Source organism: Lissotriton helveticus, chromosome 1_1 (assembly GCF_964261635.1).
Source record: "Lissotriton helveticus chromosome 1_1, aLisHel1.1, whole genome shotgun sequence".
Lineage (NCBI taxonomy): Eukaryota > Metazoa > Chordata > Amphibia > Caudata > Salamandridae > Lissotriton > Lissotriton helveticus.
In genome coordinates this window covers 448,824,542-448,841,090 of record NC_136057.1, presented here as the reverse complement: position 1 = coordinate 448,841,090, position 16,549 = coordinate 448,824,542, and the positions used below count along the sequence as shown (strand labels likewise).

General features: G+C 53.0%; 1 pseudogene; it reads left to right on the top strand.

Annotated features, from left to right (window-relative positions):
• The first annotated feature begins 13,304 nt into the window (after window positions 1-13,304).
• Window positions 13,305-14,466, top strand: LOC144778758 (28S ribosomal RNA; annotated as a pseudogene).
• The last annotated feature ends 2,083 nt before the right edge of the window (window positions 14,467-16,549 follow it).

The following is a 16,549-nucleotide window of genomic DNA, read 5'->3' as shown; positions in this document are numbered from 1 at the left end:
GTTGAGGGAGAAAAGGAACTAGAGGGAACAAAGTAACAGGCAAACAGGGTGGAGCAAAAGGAGGCTTGCAATATAATACAATTTAGCGTAAGCTCAACCCGACAGTTACTACAATACATTTTGCAAATTGGATCAATTGCAATACTGTCAAGAAAGTCGACGTGACGTTTCGATCCCTAGCTCCAATTATAAACTGGGATCATCTTCAGGACTAGTTATTGTACTATTGCCTGATTTGTTGTGACGCCTTTTCCAAGCGGTGTGGTGAAGGGCGTCTTGGGGGATAGTACGATCGTTTCAGTACACCTTCAAGTAGAGACTTGTAGCCTAATTGAACTACGATGAGACAAATAAGGCGTCCGGGGGCGGTAGCGGCCAATGGCTGTCAAAATTCCGGGTGGATCTCATATGGATCAGAGAGTTGGCGTACTGGTCCCTTCCTGGGCAGCGTGGTGGCTGACCATATGCTCAGACGTGAGTCCCTTGCTCACTTTGCCACTGGATTCAAGCAAGGCGGGCTGAAGACGGCTGGAATGACAGAAACCGGTCCTCGGAAGCTTGTTTCCGGTCCAGGGAAGGCATGGCTTGGCCGTTCGGGCTGGACTGTTCCCATGAGGCACAGGGTCAGACTGATTTGCATATAGCCATGTCTGAACTGGGGTGGCAGAGTGGGCTAAAGAACGGTGATGGATCAAACCCAGATCTTTTGACTGGGTGTGAGTGTTTGATTGGTTCAGATGCTCCATCCATCACCACCCCCTTTTGTACCACAAATGGTTGATCAGCCCAGCACTGGTCAGGCTAGGGCCCCACTGCCGGGCTCACCATTCACAGAGTCCCACAGCAAGGGGCCAGTAAGGGAGGAATATTTTTGTGGCCCTGTGATTCCAAAATAACAGGGAGGGAGCAAGAAAACAAACCTGTGGAGAACACTTAAGGAGGAGCACAAAAGAAGGAAACAAGCAGCAGGCCAGCTCCTCAAGGCAGTTTGCAAAGTGGCAGTCCCTCCTGCAGACCAGCAATCTGTAGGCAGTAGGCCAACACGACAAAGCAGGTTGTCCAAATGGCGGTTTCTCCTGGGATCACAGCAATCCTCTGGCCATGCCCAGTTTATAGAGCCAACAGAAACTGGTTACACGTCCCACTCAGTATCTACAAACATGTGGTCAGAGCCCCAGTATGTATACTCAAAAATGTCTTTGATGAAGGGTTGACTGCAAAGGAACCTTTAGAAGCTCCCTACACAGGGCTCCGTCTTCCGCTCTACCATGTGCCCCGGGGCCCGTCAGGCATTCCCCAGCTTGGCTTGGGTTCAGGAGCTCTGGCAGGGGCCCTTGGTGGCCCTGGGGTGGAGGGTGCCCTCCCCACCCGGGCTCTGTCCTCAGGCCTCCCGCGAGGCAGGCGCTCGGGATGCGGGCCTTAGGGGAGGCCTCCCCTGCGCATACCCGCCCAGGACCTCCGGCCGGGCCCAGGGGACTGGGCTCCGTCCCCCTGCTCCAACATGGTCCCAGGAAGGGGGTCCATCGGGGACCCCATCCACAGCCCCGGCCTGAGGCCCAGCCAGGGTCTCCGAGCCCCCGGGATGCAGAGCCCCCTAGCCCTCCAAAGGGCAGGCGGAAGCTCTCCCGCAAAGGCTCGGAAGGCAGATTTGCATCCTTCGGGCCTGGCCATCTGGTCACGCCTTCCCCCTCGGGCAACTGGCCACACGCAATGCTTTCGAATGGGGGCGACCAGATGGCCAGGCTGCCTTGGAAGTCCTGATGAGGTTTTGTGTGCCTCCCCAATCCCAGCCAGAGCTCCAGGAGGTCTGGCGTGTCCACGCCTTGGGTCCCCTCAGTCTCACGGTGCGCACGGGTTTCCAGAAAGAGGAGTACTCTTCCTCCGGATAACTAGGGGCAAGGTACTCAGGAACCCCTCTCGGCCTAGCCGTCCTCAGCCAGTAGCAGGGCGGGCCAGGACACCCCCCAGCCAAGGGCTCTGTCCCCTGAGCCAATGTGTGGCGTGGTTCCAGAGATGGGGGCCCGGGGAGGCTTCACCTGTGCCCGGGAGCACCAAAGTGGTTCAGGGGCCCCAGGCTCACTCGCCTGGCCTCCCGCTCCACCAGCGACCCAAGACGGGGTTCCGCCGGGACCAGGGAGAATGCCCCTGCTTGGCTGGGTACAAGATCTCTAAAGATCCCCTGCCCTAGGCCCCGTGACTTGGTGCCACAGTGCCATGGGCAGCCTCCCCCTACTTGGCTGTGTTCAGGAGCTCCGGCCGCGCCCCTGAGGGCCCTGAGGAGGACGGCCTTCCCACCCCAGGCTCAATCCTCAGGCCTGCCGCTTGGCAGGGTGCCCGGGACGGGGTCCTGAGGGCTTGGGGAGGCCCCACCATGTGCCTCTGGGTACGGAAGCTCCATAGGGTGCCAGGGGCCCCACCGGGCCCGCCGGGCCCTGGGAGGGTGATCCCACCCTGGGCTCCGTCTCCCGGTCTGCCACTCCAAAAGTGGCCCGGGATGGGGTTCCATAGTGCCCGGGGAGCCTTCCCCTGCTTAGCTGGGTTCAAGAGCTCCGGCTGGGGACACTGAGGGACCTGGGGAGGATGACCTCCCCAACCCGGGCTCCGTCCTCGGGCATGCCACGTGGCAGCGTGCCCGGGACGGGGTCCCGCGGGCCCAGCGTGGCTTTCCTTGCACCTCTGGGCCCGGGAGCCCCAGCTTGGTCCAGGGGCCAGCCCTGGGCCCTGTCCCCCAGTCTGCTGCTCTGCCAAAGGCCCAAGACGGGGTTCCGTCGTGCCCAGGGAGCCTCCCCCTGCTTGGCAGGGTTCAAGAGCTCTGTCTGGGCCCCTGAGTGCTCCGGAGCGAGTGGCCTCTCTACCCTCCGCTCCGTCGTCAGGCCTGCCGTGTGGTCCAGTGGGCCTAAGGAGTCTTCCCCTACGCCTCTGGGCCCAGGAGCCCCGTTGGGGTTCAGGGGCCCGCCAGTCCCCAGGTCAGGCACTCCCACCCTGGGCCACGTCCTCTGGCCTGCTGCTCCACCAAGGGCCCGGGACGGGGGTCAATCGGTCCTGTGCAGACCTCCCCCCACTTGTCAAGGTGTCCGCGGGCCCGTCAGCTCTCCCTCGAAGCCCCATGGCTGAGGCCCAGCTGTGGCCCCGGTCCTCCGGTACCCCATGCCCCGGCACCCTCTCGCCCTTTCGTTAGGGCACAGAATGACCAGATGGCCATCCGTCGAGCCCGACCATCTGGTCGCGCCTTTCCCCTCAGCCTTCTGGTCGCACTATCTCCTCATCCATCTGGTTGCGTGCAATGCTTTCCAATGGGGTGACCAGATGGCTGGAAGTCCCGAAGAGGGCTCATTTGCCTCCCTGATTCCAGCGAGGGCTCCAGGTGGTCGGGCACGTTCACGCCTTTGGTCCTCTCCTTCACCCTGTGCGTCCGGATTACAAGAAAGGAGGGTATTTTTCCTCTGGATTACTAGGGAAAGGGTCAGTCAGACCTCCGTCAGGTCCGGCTAATCAGAGACGTCCAACTTCTTAGAGGGACAAGTGGCATTCAGCCACACGAGATCGAGCAATAACAGGTCTGTGATGCCCTTAGAAGCCCAGGGCTGCACACACGCTACACTGAATGATTAGAGTGTGTCTACCCTTCGCCGACAGCTGCAGGTAACCTGCTGAACCCCGTTCGTTATTGGGGTTGGGGATTGCAATTATTTCCCATGAAAGAGGAATTCCCTGTAAGTTCGGGTCATAAGCTCGCATTGATTAAGTCCGTGCCCTTTCTACACACCGCCTGTTGCTACTACAGATTGGATGGTTTAGTGAGGTTCTCAGATCGGCCCGGCTGGGGTCGACAATAGCCCTGGCGGAGCATCGAGAAGACGATCAAACTTGACTATTTAGAGGACGTAAAAGTTGTAACAAGATTTCCGTTGGATCATTAACGGCGGAGCGGCCCGAGCGACCGTTGGCACCAGCACGAAGCCCTCGGCTGCCTCTTGCAAGCACACCCTAGGCTCAGGGCCCGGCGCTGCCCTGGTGAGCCCTGGTGAGCCCTGGCTGGCGGAGCGGTCCGTGGCCGCATGGGACGCTTAGGTGAGGACCAGGCCTTCGGCGGGCCTCTTCCACTGGGGAGGACCCGACCAATACATGAGGGACCGGGGACGGGGGCAGCCCTCCGCCCCCTGTCCCTCTCTGGGAGGGGTACAGCGGTAGGCCCTCCCGAGATAGAACCCACGCTCACCCAGCATGACCTCTGCAGTGGGGGGAAACAGAATGGCAGTGCCTCTTCGAGCTGGTTCCAACCCACCCCTCAAAAGGCCCTGCCGCCGCCTGGGCCCTCCTGCGCCCAATTCCTTGCCTGACCGGGCTTCGGGCGACCGAGGAGTGGCCCTTCTCGTGCGGCAGGGTGGCCTGGAAGAGAAGGAGCCGAGGGCCTGCAATGGGACCCCGGCTCACCTCGGTGGGAGGCCTGCACCTCTGACCTGGGAAAGGGTGGGTTGGGCTACTCGCCAGACCTCCGGCACAGCTCTGGGCCACCCGGTGACAGGCGGCTGACATGCAGGTGGGGCGACCCTCCCTAGTTGCCAGGTACCCGGTTCGACCTGGTCCCATGCGGCCGGACTGAGGGCTTTGAAGACTCACGCGGTCCCTCCCGGTTACTCCAGGAGAGACCGGCGGCGGAGGGACTGCCTGCTCCCATTGCTCCTGAAGCCTCCTTCTCACCCGTGGGTGGGTGGGGGGACTCCCGGGCCAAGCGCCTGGTAACGCTTTTTTTCTCCCAGCGGTGCAGTCTGACTCCCAGGGGGGAAGGCTTGAACAGGGCGCCTCGGCCGTCTCGCCACGCGGGCGGTGGCCGGACAGCATCGTCTTTCTCCCACCTTTCCTGGGCCCGCAGGTGGGTAAACATTTTCGAAAAGTGTCCCACCGGCTGCCCAGCCACATGTGCATTGGGCACCCACATCCCGGCTGGCTTCCCGGGGAGGGCAACCCCCTCCAGATCTGATCCGGGGGAAAGAGGTGTCCAGTGAGCTCTCACTGGTCCTTGAAAATCCAGGGGAGATGGGGTAAATCTCACTCTGGGCCGTACCCATATACCCATATCTGCAGCAGGTCTCCAAGGTCAAGAGCCTCTGGTATGTTTGAAAAATGTAGGTAAGGGAAGTCAGCAAGTCAGATCTGTAACTTCGGGATCAGGATTGGCTCCAATGGCTGGGTCGGTCGGTGCTCGGGGCATGAAGTGGGGCTGGGCACAAGCCGCGGCTGGACGAGGCGCAACCCACCAGGGTGGCGCTGACGCTCTTACTGTGGATCACCCAAGCTGCAGTGGTTGCCTCCCCCCGTGCCCCCTCCACAGGGGCGCGAGGCCATTGTTCTGCCTCGGCCGGAACCTAGCAGCTGACTTCGAACTGGTGCAGACCCGGGGAATCCGACTGTTTAATTAAAACAAAGCATCGTGAAGGCCCGAGGCGGGTGGGTTTTTATTTTTTTTATTTTTTATTTTATTGTGTTTTATTGCAAGTTGATCAGGTTACAAGCATGTTTAGTACTAAATAAATCCAACATAAAAACAAGGCAATAGTAAATGTTTCATATATAAGACAAAGATTGTATGAAAAAAAATAGAGAAATAACAGTTTCGAGTCAGAATTATACATTGAATGGGTGGCAGTTAATGACTCAAAAAAAGATAGAAAACTAAACCTCCGGCCCACTTTCCCTCTCCATCCATCGCTCTACCGGTTCCCAAATTTTTATTCCTGTTGTCCTTCTTTTACGTCCTTTCGTTCTATATACAGCACGTTCCAAAATATACCTTGCCAACAGACGCCCTCTCCAAGCAAAAAAAGAGGGTGGGTCTGGACTAATCCAGTCTTGAGTCACACATGAGCGAAAAACCCAACAGAGATAAATAACAGCTTTTTGTAATCGTCTACCATAGAAGTAGAGGAAACTCCAATCAAAACAAGCTCTGATGTGAGTGTTACAGGAATTCCAAGTATCAAAGAGAGAAAATGTTGTATTTCTGATAGGATTCTGCTTAGATGTGGCCATAGAAAAAACATATGAACAATATCTGCTGCATACAAACCACATCTATTACAAGCAGTGCCAGCTGAGGAGCCCCATTTTGAAATTTTGGCTGGCGTGTAATAAAGATCATACAACACCATGTAATGCTGAGTTCTACACCTTCCTGAAAACAGAATAGAATTGGCCAAATGGATGGATTCCTCCATCTTAATGGTGTCCGATCCCAATTTCTCAGCCCAGAGATTTTGTCTAAAAAGTAAGTCATCTGAGTGTAGAGACAACAGCTGATTATAAAAATAGCCAATTTTTCTTCTTTGATACATAGAATCAATCAAGGGAATTCGTTGTAGCGATGTGCGTTCTTACACTGTTAGTGAATTAAAATAGCTATGCCACTGTAGAAATTTAAAATAATCAGCATTCGTGAGTTTATATTTAATTTGGAGCTCAATAAATGATAGGAGTTTATTATCCTGTAGAAGATCACTAAGCTGAATTATACCAAGGTTGCGCCATCTTTTCATAATACTGTCTGTACCCACAAATGTAAAAATGTGGTGGTAAATCAAAGGAGTATATCTCGTGATTCTAGGGATGTCAGCAAGTCGTTTGATAGATTTCTAAGCCCTAAAAGCAGCTTTTAAAATCTTAAATGTAGTTCTTTTGTAATAACTGGGCTCAACAAATTTTAATAGACAGCCCTTAGCCTCTACCCCTAGAACCAGTTCATAAATAGACGGGTAGTGGGAATCCAAAATCGGAGCCTTGTCACCGATTATTAGGGGAGAGATGAATTGCAGCACTGATGATAAGTAATAATAAAAAAAGTATGGGATACCCCAGCCCCCCCTATCCCTTGGTATTATCATTTTTTGGTAGGCTCTTCGATGTCGTTTATACCCCCGGAGGAATCTTCCTGTCATTCTCTCCAGCTGTTTAAAGAAGGGCATATAAAAATTTCGGCAGAATCATCATCTTCATGACGTTATTTCTGCCGTATAAAGAAAGGTGTAGATAGTTGATGCGCTCCAGTATAGTATCAGACTTTTTTATCATAGGTACAATATTTATTTCGGGAATTTGTGAAACTGGTGATGTGATCTTAATACCCAAATATGTCGCAGTGGAAACTATATTACGGAGTAAAGGGGGGTTTTGGCCGGTAAATAAAATTTGTGTCTTAGCAATATTTAATTTATAGCCCGAAAAGAGGGCTTTTTGACTTGATGCTACTCGTTAGTTGGTTTCTAGTAGTCTTGAGGGACGTAGCATTTGGGTCGGTAAATTTCCCTCTGACCCCCCCTAGTTAATGTTGCAGTTTGAGCAGCCGCATGGCTGCGGGTCAGTTCTTCTCTTTTAGATAGTGCGTACATGTTAGTTCATGATTACTCACTACTCATACACACACGCAGATAGATCTAGTTGAAGTTGAGGTACATGTTTGATCGAGGAATCAGGCTTTGAGACAACGTGATTTTCTAGGAGAATGGCTATGAATCTAGGCTTAGCCTTTGATGAAGATGAAATACAGAGTATTTTATTAGAGAATCCCAGTATTATGGATATGGTACCAGCCGCCCAAGCCAATACCGACGAAGGTTGGACCAAAGTTCTCGTGCTTAAAAAGAACCAAGCTAGGGTATGTGTGCACGGCACCATAATGGCAGAGTATTTGCGGGGCAATTGCGCACCTAGTGGTCTGATAGTTAACAATGCACCTCGCCTATTTTTGGACGACAAAGATTTCTTGAGGGACTGGTATCTCATAGCGTGGAGATGCACACGCGATTGGCTCGTCCTGATTATCAAGACAGCCAAAAAAACAGCGGACAATATTCTGGTAGAGATCCAGACCCTAGAAGGGCAAATTAGAGCTACGTTATCATCTAGTAAAGTTTTCTCGAAAAAACAGGAAGAAGGGAACAAGACTAGCAAGGATTTCCGAGACACAATTCTGTTCACGAAGTTAGAGAAATTCAAAAAAGATCTAGCGAATTTTAGTACGAGCAAGATCTATCCGTATACAAGTGATGATTACTCTCCCCCTACATACAATAAAAACAACCAAAAAGCAAGTTCTAATTATGGCTCCTCTGGCTCGGACAACGGCTCGAGCGATTCAGATACCCCTAAACAAGGAGACCCCTCAATGAAACAGAGAGGGAGCGGTAACAACAGGAGGAATTGGAGAGGCTATGGTCAACAGTTTGGACCACCACCACCCCCCTGGTGGCAACCCTCACCATGGGGACCACCTGCTTACCCTCCGATGATGGGAGTATATGATCCGCATCAATCCTTTCAAACGTATGGTCAGCAGCCTTTTTTAGGGTCTGGCCGGAGAGGGCGAGGACGTCAACGGACTACGCAACAGGGCCAAGTGCGCTGGAACATACCACCCCCTCAGGCAATGGGACTGAGGAGTGGGAAGGTAATAGGGCAGGACCAAGCAGGGACGTCGAGCAGTCAAACATCGTAATAAATCTCAGCTCGCATCAACTCACAGAGATGGAAGAGAAAGTTCTAAACAAAGGTTTGGGCTTCGTCTCCACGAGTAAAAGTGATCCCTTTATTACCCAAATTGAAATGGGCAAGTTCTATCGCAAAATTAGACTCCATTATCTTTTTGCGCACAAACAGGCTCCAAGCCAAACCACCATGAGAGTCGATAACACCGGTTTAAAAAAAACCTCAACGTTTAATCCCACTACAATGGGGATTCCAGCCAAAGTCATCACTTTTGAAGAAGCTGTAGACCAAGATCTGAAAGAACTTTTTCAAAAAGAACACAGACCTTTCCAGAACTTCTCACGAAGAGAACAAGATGCAGTCACGAATTTAGCCAATAATCCATCTTTGGTCATTAAACCGGCCGATAAGGGTGGGGCCACTGTATTACTCGACTCTGATGCCTACAGGTTAGAGTGTCTTCGTCAACTAGATGACACCAGGGCATATCAGAAGCTAACCTCAGACCCCACTGAAAGACTGACCAGACAGATTGCTCAGATTGTGGAGGAAGCCCTCAGTGAGGGCTGGATAACAGCAAAAGAAGGGCAGTTCCTATGTACTGCAAACCCTACAATTCCCTACTTCTATCACCTACCTAAAATACACAAACCCCAGCGTCCTCCTCCAGGTCGCCCTATTATCTCAGGGATCGCAGGATCGGCTCTCTTTTAGAGCCCTTATCAACGTTTGTTGATGTATTTTTAAAGCCCATGGTGAGTGAAATGCCTACTTATCTCAAAGATACTAAGGATGTTCTAAGATTGTTGCGAGAGATCGAATTCGATCGCAAAACCGACATCCTAGTATCATTTGATGTGGAGAGTTTGTATACCTCAATCCCACAGAGAGAGACATTAGAAGTAGTTGAAACACTCCTTACAGAGAGGGATCTGGATTCCATCACTCCAGTTAGGCTAATAATGACTCTGGCGAATATAGCCATGACGGAAAATTTCTTCCAATTCGAAGACTCGCTCTATCTCCAAGTTAGTGGGACGAGCATGGGCAGCATTTTTGCTCCATCGCTAGCGAATCTGTATGTTCATAAATTTGAATCAGACCATATTTTCTCCGACACCAATCCTTTCACAGACAAGGTGCGTCTGTGGAAGCGTTATATCGACGATATTTTGGTGATCTGGAGAGGGAGTGAAGAAGAACTAACAATGTTCCATGAATGGCTGAATGAGAGAAATCGCTTTCTACGCTTCACCATGGAGCAAAGTAGATCTAAGTTAGCATTTCTTGATATTCTGATTACACCTACATCGACCGGGTTGGCCTCGGAATTATATCGCAAACCGATGTCACGAAATTCTCTACTTGATTATAACAGCTGTCATCCCAAATCTCTCCGGGATAATTTGCCCTATGGGCAATTCCTGCGCACTCAAAGAAACTGCTCTACCAAAGACTGTTTCGAACACCATGCCGAATGCCTAGAAAGAGATCTCGTACAAAAGCATTACCCTAAATGCCTAGTCCGGAGATCGAAAAAGAGAGCTTCCAACAATAACCGTGAAGGGTTATTGGAGATTCTGCCACCTAAATCTCGTCAAGATCGGATGACATGTGTGAGTACGTTTACCACACAGTCGAATGAAATCCAGAGAATAATAAAGAAACGTTGGAGTATTCTCAATACTGGAGACGATACCATCTCAGCTCCTCTGTTCGCCTTTAAAAGAGGGCAGAATTTAAAGGACAAACTAGTCCATACTCGTCCCAAAGGGGAATTACCACGAGCACTGGGCACACTGTGTGACATGCCTCCGGCAACAGGACACCATCCCTGCGGGAACTGCGCAGCTTGTCCCAATACCACCAGATCACAGACTATTGACATAGGGACTGGTAGACCATGGGAGCAGCGGAGATTTACTAATTGTAATAGCTCCAACTTGGTGTATTTAATCAGCTGCCCATGCAATAAGAGATATGTGGGCATGACAACCCGCAAAATTAAGACACGCATTTCAGAACATAAAAGCTCCATCCGGTGCTCGAGACAGTCAACCAGACTGACGAACCATTTTGTACTAACAAAACACACTCCGTCCGATCTGTATTGGACTGTGCTAGAGCAACCATTGATACCAACTCATATCACTGACATCAGAAGTTTTTTGTTCCGGCGTGAACAGAGATGGGTACACAAATTGGGGACAGACAAGCAAGGATTGAACGAAGATATTCCTTGGATGTCACTCTGAAGCGGGATGCACCTTACATACAATGTTGCGACATTGATGAGTTGTTTGCCCATACCAAAGTACCTCTGTGATAACAACAACGAACCATCTCCCATTGTCTTAAATACCATGCGACTTATCTTGCAGTGTATGATATGAAACCACACTAACACTATGACATAATGTCGAAGTGGCATGATTTCAGACCGACATCGCATACAATCTTGTCGAGAGGTGTTCCTTGAGTTTCAGCTTGAGACAAAATAATGAACGACACAAAAAGATTGCACTCTTTCCAGAGGCACGTCTTGAGCAAGACTAGATTGCCCATGATTCCCACTAATAAGGTGACACGGCATACAGTGTTGATCATCTCCACACGTTTTAAAATTGATAAGTGACTAAGAGCAGGGTCCAGCACGCTTCACACCATTCAGAGGACATAACGCATGAGTGGTGAGATTACGTATTGACATCTTATGTAAGATTTTGCAATGTCACTCCTCGCCTCTTTATATACTAATATGCCACCAATATCTACCTAATAATAGATTTGGACAGCGGAAAGTGGGGCGTCTGGTGTGAGATAAGTTTGGCGCCACATCCTAGCTTGTCCCAAGAGGCTTAGAAAAGATTTTTATATTAAATTTTTTTTTTATAAACCTATTTTGTAGTAGGGCACCACAATACGTTGCGTGCTGCCGCAAGCTGGTTACAAGTACATAAGACTCCTGAATATAAGAATTCGGAGTAAACAGTTCGTGATTACGAGCAAAAACGGGCCTCACGAGAACCACATCACCCAGAGGTCCGTGCGCGACGCAGAGGCGTCATCGCGCCGCGCCGACCCATTGGGAGACACCCCCGAATACCCGGAAGCCGACGCACGACGATTCCAGGTGGGAGCGCGGCGTCTCTTTCTCGGTATGTAGACCAATACTTATAAAAGCGTGCTTACTCACTCCGTCGGTACCTCCCACAGACAGCCCAGTTGGACGTCTGGAGTACCGACGGATAGGTGAGCTGTGAGATACAAACGAGCATTTTTCAAGAACCATATTATGTCGAGTGGCTTGTCTCGGCCAGACTAGACTTCCTTTGACCGGTACATTTTGTGTGTTTGTTTTGCTGTTTACACAGAGCGGGGCTCCGTAGTACCTGAGCTAGTGCCGGGTGAGGTGGGGCAACATTCTCCTTAATAACGGGTGAGTGTTTTTACACGAGTGGTAATTTTGCTCTTTTGTGACTTTTTGAAAGTACAAGATAAGTGTTGAACGTAATGGATAAATCACCATTTATATCGAGATACTGTGTAAAATTCCAGCCTCGCCAGAGATACTTGCTAATAGGCGTGTTCTCTTTTTCTTCTATGTGTGTGCTGTTTTGTGAAATCCAACGGTCCTCTCATCAGGAGAATCGAAGGTGATATCTAATTCTTTTGAGTTTCCTTATTTGTTATGCACTAATTAAGCAGTAGCATCATAGGTCCTGACGAAGCAGTAAGTGACCCCGGGGCACAGGTAAAGCTGCAGAAACATGTCGACCATGACCATGTAAACTGTCTAGGTAGCTATTTGTTTACACTACCTTTTGCACTGTTTTTAGATAGTGGGAGCAGAAGGTGTCTAATAAACTTATTTTCCTTCTTCTACCCCTTTTTTAAACCACCACTTTTTGAAAAATTCTTTATTTTCTACACTATTTAGCACTGCTTATCAGTTAAATCCTGATTCCTACCTGCTGTATAAAGCCCATTGGGTTGTTGATCTCCACCAGGCTAACGCTGCGCCAAATCATACATTGGGTCTCTCCTTGTGTACGAATGGTGGTATTCCCAAATGATGTAGGGCGGTACAGGATGTAACTCTGATGGGAACACAGTAACAAACTTGAAGGTGCCCCATGATTGTTTTTGCCATCAGCACACACATCCACTCGACCCTCACTTAGAGGGCTTTTTGACTTGATGCTACTCGTTAGTTGGTTTCTAGTAGTCTTGAGGGACGTAGCATTTGGGTCGGTAAATTTCCCTCTGACCCCCCCTAGTTAATGTTGTAGCCCGAAAAGGCACCAAACTGATTAGCCAGATCTTCTATCTTTGGGATTGCTTTGACTATATCTGTAGTAAGGACAACCACGTCGTCAGCATATGCCAGTGCCCTATAATGTATGCCTGCTGCTACCACCGGTATTATATCATGCGCATAGTTTATTTTATTAAAAAAAACATCAATATAAATTGCGAATAGCAACGGAGAGGCAGGGCACCCCTGCCTAGTACCTCGACAAATAAGGAACATCGTTGACTTATTTACTGAGTTGCATCGCCTTTCTCCCACCTCTCCTGGGCCCGCAGGTGGGTAAACATTTTTGAAAAGTGTCCCACCGGCTGCCCAGCCACATGTGCATCGGGCGCCCACATCCCGGCTGGCTTCCCGGGGATGGCAACCCCCTCCAGATCTGATCCGGGGGAAAGAGGTGTCCAGTGAGCTCTCGCTGGTCCTTGAAAATCCAGGGGAGATGGGGTAAATCTCGCGCTGGGCCGCACCCATATCTGCAGCAGGTCTCCAAGATCAAGAGCCTCTGGTATGTTGGAAACATGTAGGTAAGGGAAGTCAGCAAGTCAGATCTGTAACTTCGGGATCAGGATTGCCTCCAATGGCTGGGTCGGTCGGTGCTCGGGGCATGAAGTGGGGCTGGGCACAAGCCGCGGCTGGACGAGGCGCAACCCACCAGGGTGGCGCTGACGCTCTTACTGTGGCTCACCCAAGCTGCGGTGGTTGCCTCTCCCCGTGCCCCCTCCCCAGGGGCGCGAGGCCAGTGTTCTGCCTCGGCCGGAACCTAGCAGCTGACTTCGAACTGGAGCAGACCCAGGGAATCCGACTGTTTAATTAAAACAAAGCATCGTGAAGGCCCGAGGTGGGTGTTGACGCAATGTGATTTCTGTCCAGTGTTCTGAATGACAAAGTGAAGAAATTCAATGAAGAGCAGGTAAACGGCGGGAGTTACTATGACTATCTTAAGGCAGTGAGGACAGCGTTTAGTGTGACGGCACTCCGGAGCGAACAAATGTTGTATTATTGGAAACAAAACCGATTTGTGGGCAGCCTAACAACCCAGAATGAGCCACCACTTGGTGGTACAGAAATAGCCAAATGCCTCGTCATCTAAATAGTGACGTGCATGAATGGTTGAACGAGATTCCCGCTGTCCCTTCCTACCATCTAGCGAAACCACAGCCAAGGGAACGGGCTTGACAGAATCAGTGGGGAAAGAAGTGTTGAGTTTGACTCTAGTCTGGCACTGTGAAGAGACATGAGAGCTGTAGTATAAGTCGGAGGTCTGCGGGCCACTGGTGAAATACCACTTCTATTGTTTTTTCACTTACCCGGTGAGGCGGGGCGAGCCCCGTGTTGCTCCCGCTTCTGGCCCCAAGTGCCCAGCGGCCCACCGGGGGTGACCCGCTCCTGGGGCAGTGGCAGGTGGGGAGTTTAACTGGGGTGGTACACCTGTCAAACGATAACGCGGGTGTCCTAAGGCGAGCTCAGGGAGGATAGAAACCTCCCACGGAGCAGAAGGGAAAAAGCTTGCTTGATCTTGATTTTCAGTAGGAATGCAGACTGTGAAAGCGGGCCTCACAATCCTTCTCACTTCTTGGGTTTCAAGAAGACGACCTAATTCTTGGTCAGGGTTTCGTAAGTAGCAGAGCAGCTACCTCGCTGCGATCTATTGAAAGTCATCCTCTGAGCCAAGCTTTTGTCCCTCCATCTGTGGGTGCCCGCGGATGCTCCCGTCCACCACACCCAGGAGTGGGTCCCCCTGCCACCGGTCCGGCGGGAGGGGCGCGGAGGGGGTAACGCAGGACTGCGGGAGGCCACCTCAACCATGTGCCCTCCTGCACTGGGACCTACCCCTCCTCTCTCTGCCTCACCGGGGTGCGGGAACGGGGGCCACCATCCCTTGCGAGTCAGCAGTGAGATCAGATGGCCTGGGCCAGCCAGGCCCCCCCTTTCTACTGCTCCCGCACAAGTCGAGCGGGGAGGCGAGCAGCCCCAGAGAAGGAGTCTCACTAGCTGCGGCCTCGGAGCGCCTGGCCACCCCCGCTATCATCAGACTGCAAGGGCAATTGTATCCAGCTGTCTCAGGCCATCTGGGCTCTAGGTCGTCCCGGGCCATCTGGTTGCCTGGCTGCGCGACCAGATGGCCCTGTGGGCCGGGCGACCAGATGGCCCTGTGGGCTGGGTGACCAGATTACTCTACGGGATGGGTGACCAGATGGCTGGCCTGCCGGCCGGTCTACATACACATTGTGTCCTTCCCCAGGGTTCTGTAAGCTCCCACTACATGGGGGCTTAATAGTCGAGGAAAATGGGCTCCCCGAGCAGGCTGGCGGGGAGAGGATGTGGCCTGGGCTTAACCCTTCTTGGTTCCTGCACCGGGGTCCGGGAAGGTGGAAGGCCTACCGCCCGAGTCAGCACCCTGACGCCCTAGGGTCTGGGTGTGGGGGGGTGACAGTCAGTAGCAAGGGCAGGGAGGCTGCAGAGCGGGGAAGACTGCCTAGCTCCCAGCTGTCTCTGGAGCAGGGAGCAGCAAGAGGCCAGCCCTGCATGAAAGGGGGGGCGAGTCGGAGCTGAAGCCCTTGGAGGGCTTGAAGAAGCCCTGTGCAGGGGATGCATGGGCCCGGTCTGGGATGGCAGCGACTTGCGGATGTCCCGCGCCACCCAGGGTGGTCCACCGGGGCCCAAGGAGGCTCTCCCCGGCCTGGCTGGGTTCGGTAGTAAGCACCAGGACTTGGGCTTCGTCTTGTGGGCCCTGGGGTGCGGGAGACCTCCGGTCCTGCAAGCCAGCCGAGGGTACGGGTGCTGCAGAGGGGGGTCCATCGGGCCGGGGAGGCTCTCCCCTGCCTGGCTGGGTTCAGAAGCAGGGACTGGGCCCAGGGCTTGAGCTTTGTCCGGCAGGCCCTGGGGTGCGGGTGCCCCCGGTCCTGCAAGCCAGCCGAGGGTCCAGGTGGTGGGGACATGGGGGTCCACCGGGGCCCTGGGAGGCCCTACCCAGCCTGGCTGGTTTCAGAAGCAGGGACCGGGCCCGGGGCTTCAGCTCCGTCTGGCAGACACTGGGGTACAGGAGCCCCCCAGTCCCGCAAGCCAGCCGAGGGTCTGGGTGCTAGGGACCTTCATCCATCGGGGCCCGGGGAGGCTCTTCCTGGCCTGGCTGGGTTCGGAAGCAAGGACCGGGCCCGGGGCCTAAGCTCCATCTGGCAGGCCATGGGGTGCGGGTGCCCCCTGTCCTGCAAGCCAGCCGAGGGTCCGGGTGCTGGGGACGGAGGTCCATCGGTGCCCGAGGAAGTTCTCCCCTGCCTGGCTAGGGTTTGGAAGCTGGGACCAGGCCCGGAGCTTGAGCTCCGTCCGGCGGGCCCCGGGGTTCGGGAGCCCCTGTCCTGCAAGCCAGCCGAGGGTCCAGGTGCTGCAGACAAGGGGGCCCACCAGGGCCCAAGGAGGCTCTCCACGGCCTGGCTGGGTCCGGTAGCAGGCACCAGGCCCGGGTCTTGAGCTCCGTCCATTGGGCCCTGGGGTGCGGCAGCCCTGCAAGCCAGCCGAGGGTACGGGTGCTGGGGACGGGGGTTCATCTGGGCCGGAGAGGCTCTCCCCTGCCTGGCTGGGTTCAGAAGCAGGGCCCGGGGCTTGAGCTCAGTCTGGCAGGCCCTGGGGTGCATGAGCCCCTCGGTCCTGCAAGCCAGCCAAGGGTTCGGTTGCTGGGGACCTGGGTTCATTAGGGCCCGGGGAGGCTCTGCCCTGCCTGGCTGGGTTCAGAAGCAGGAACTGGGCCTAGGGCTTGAG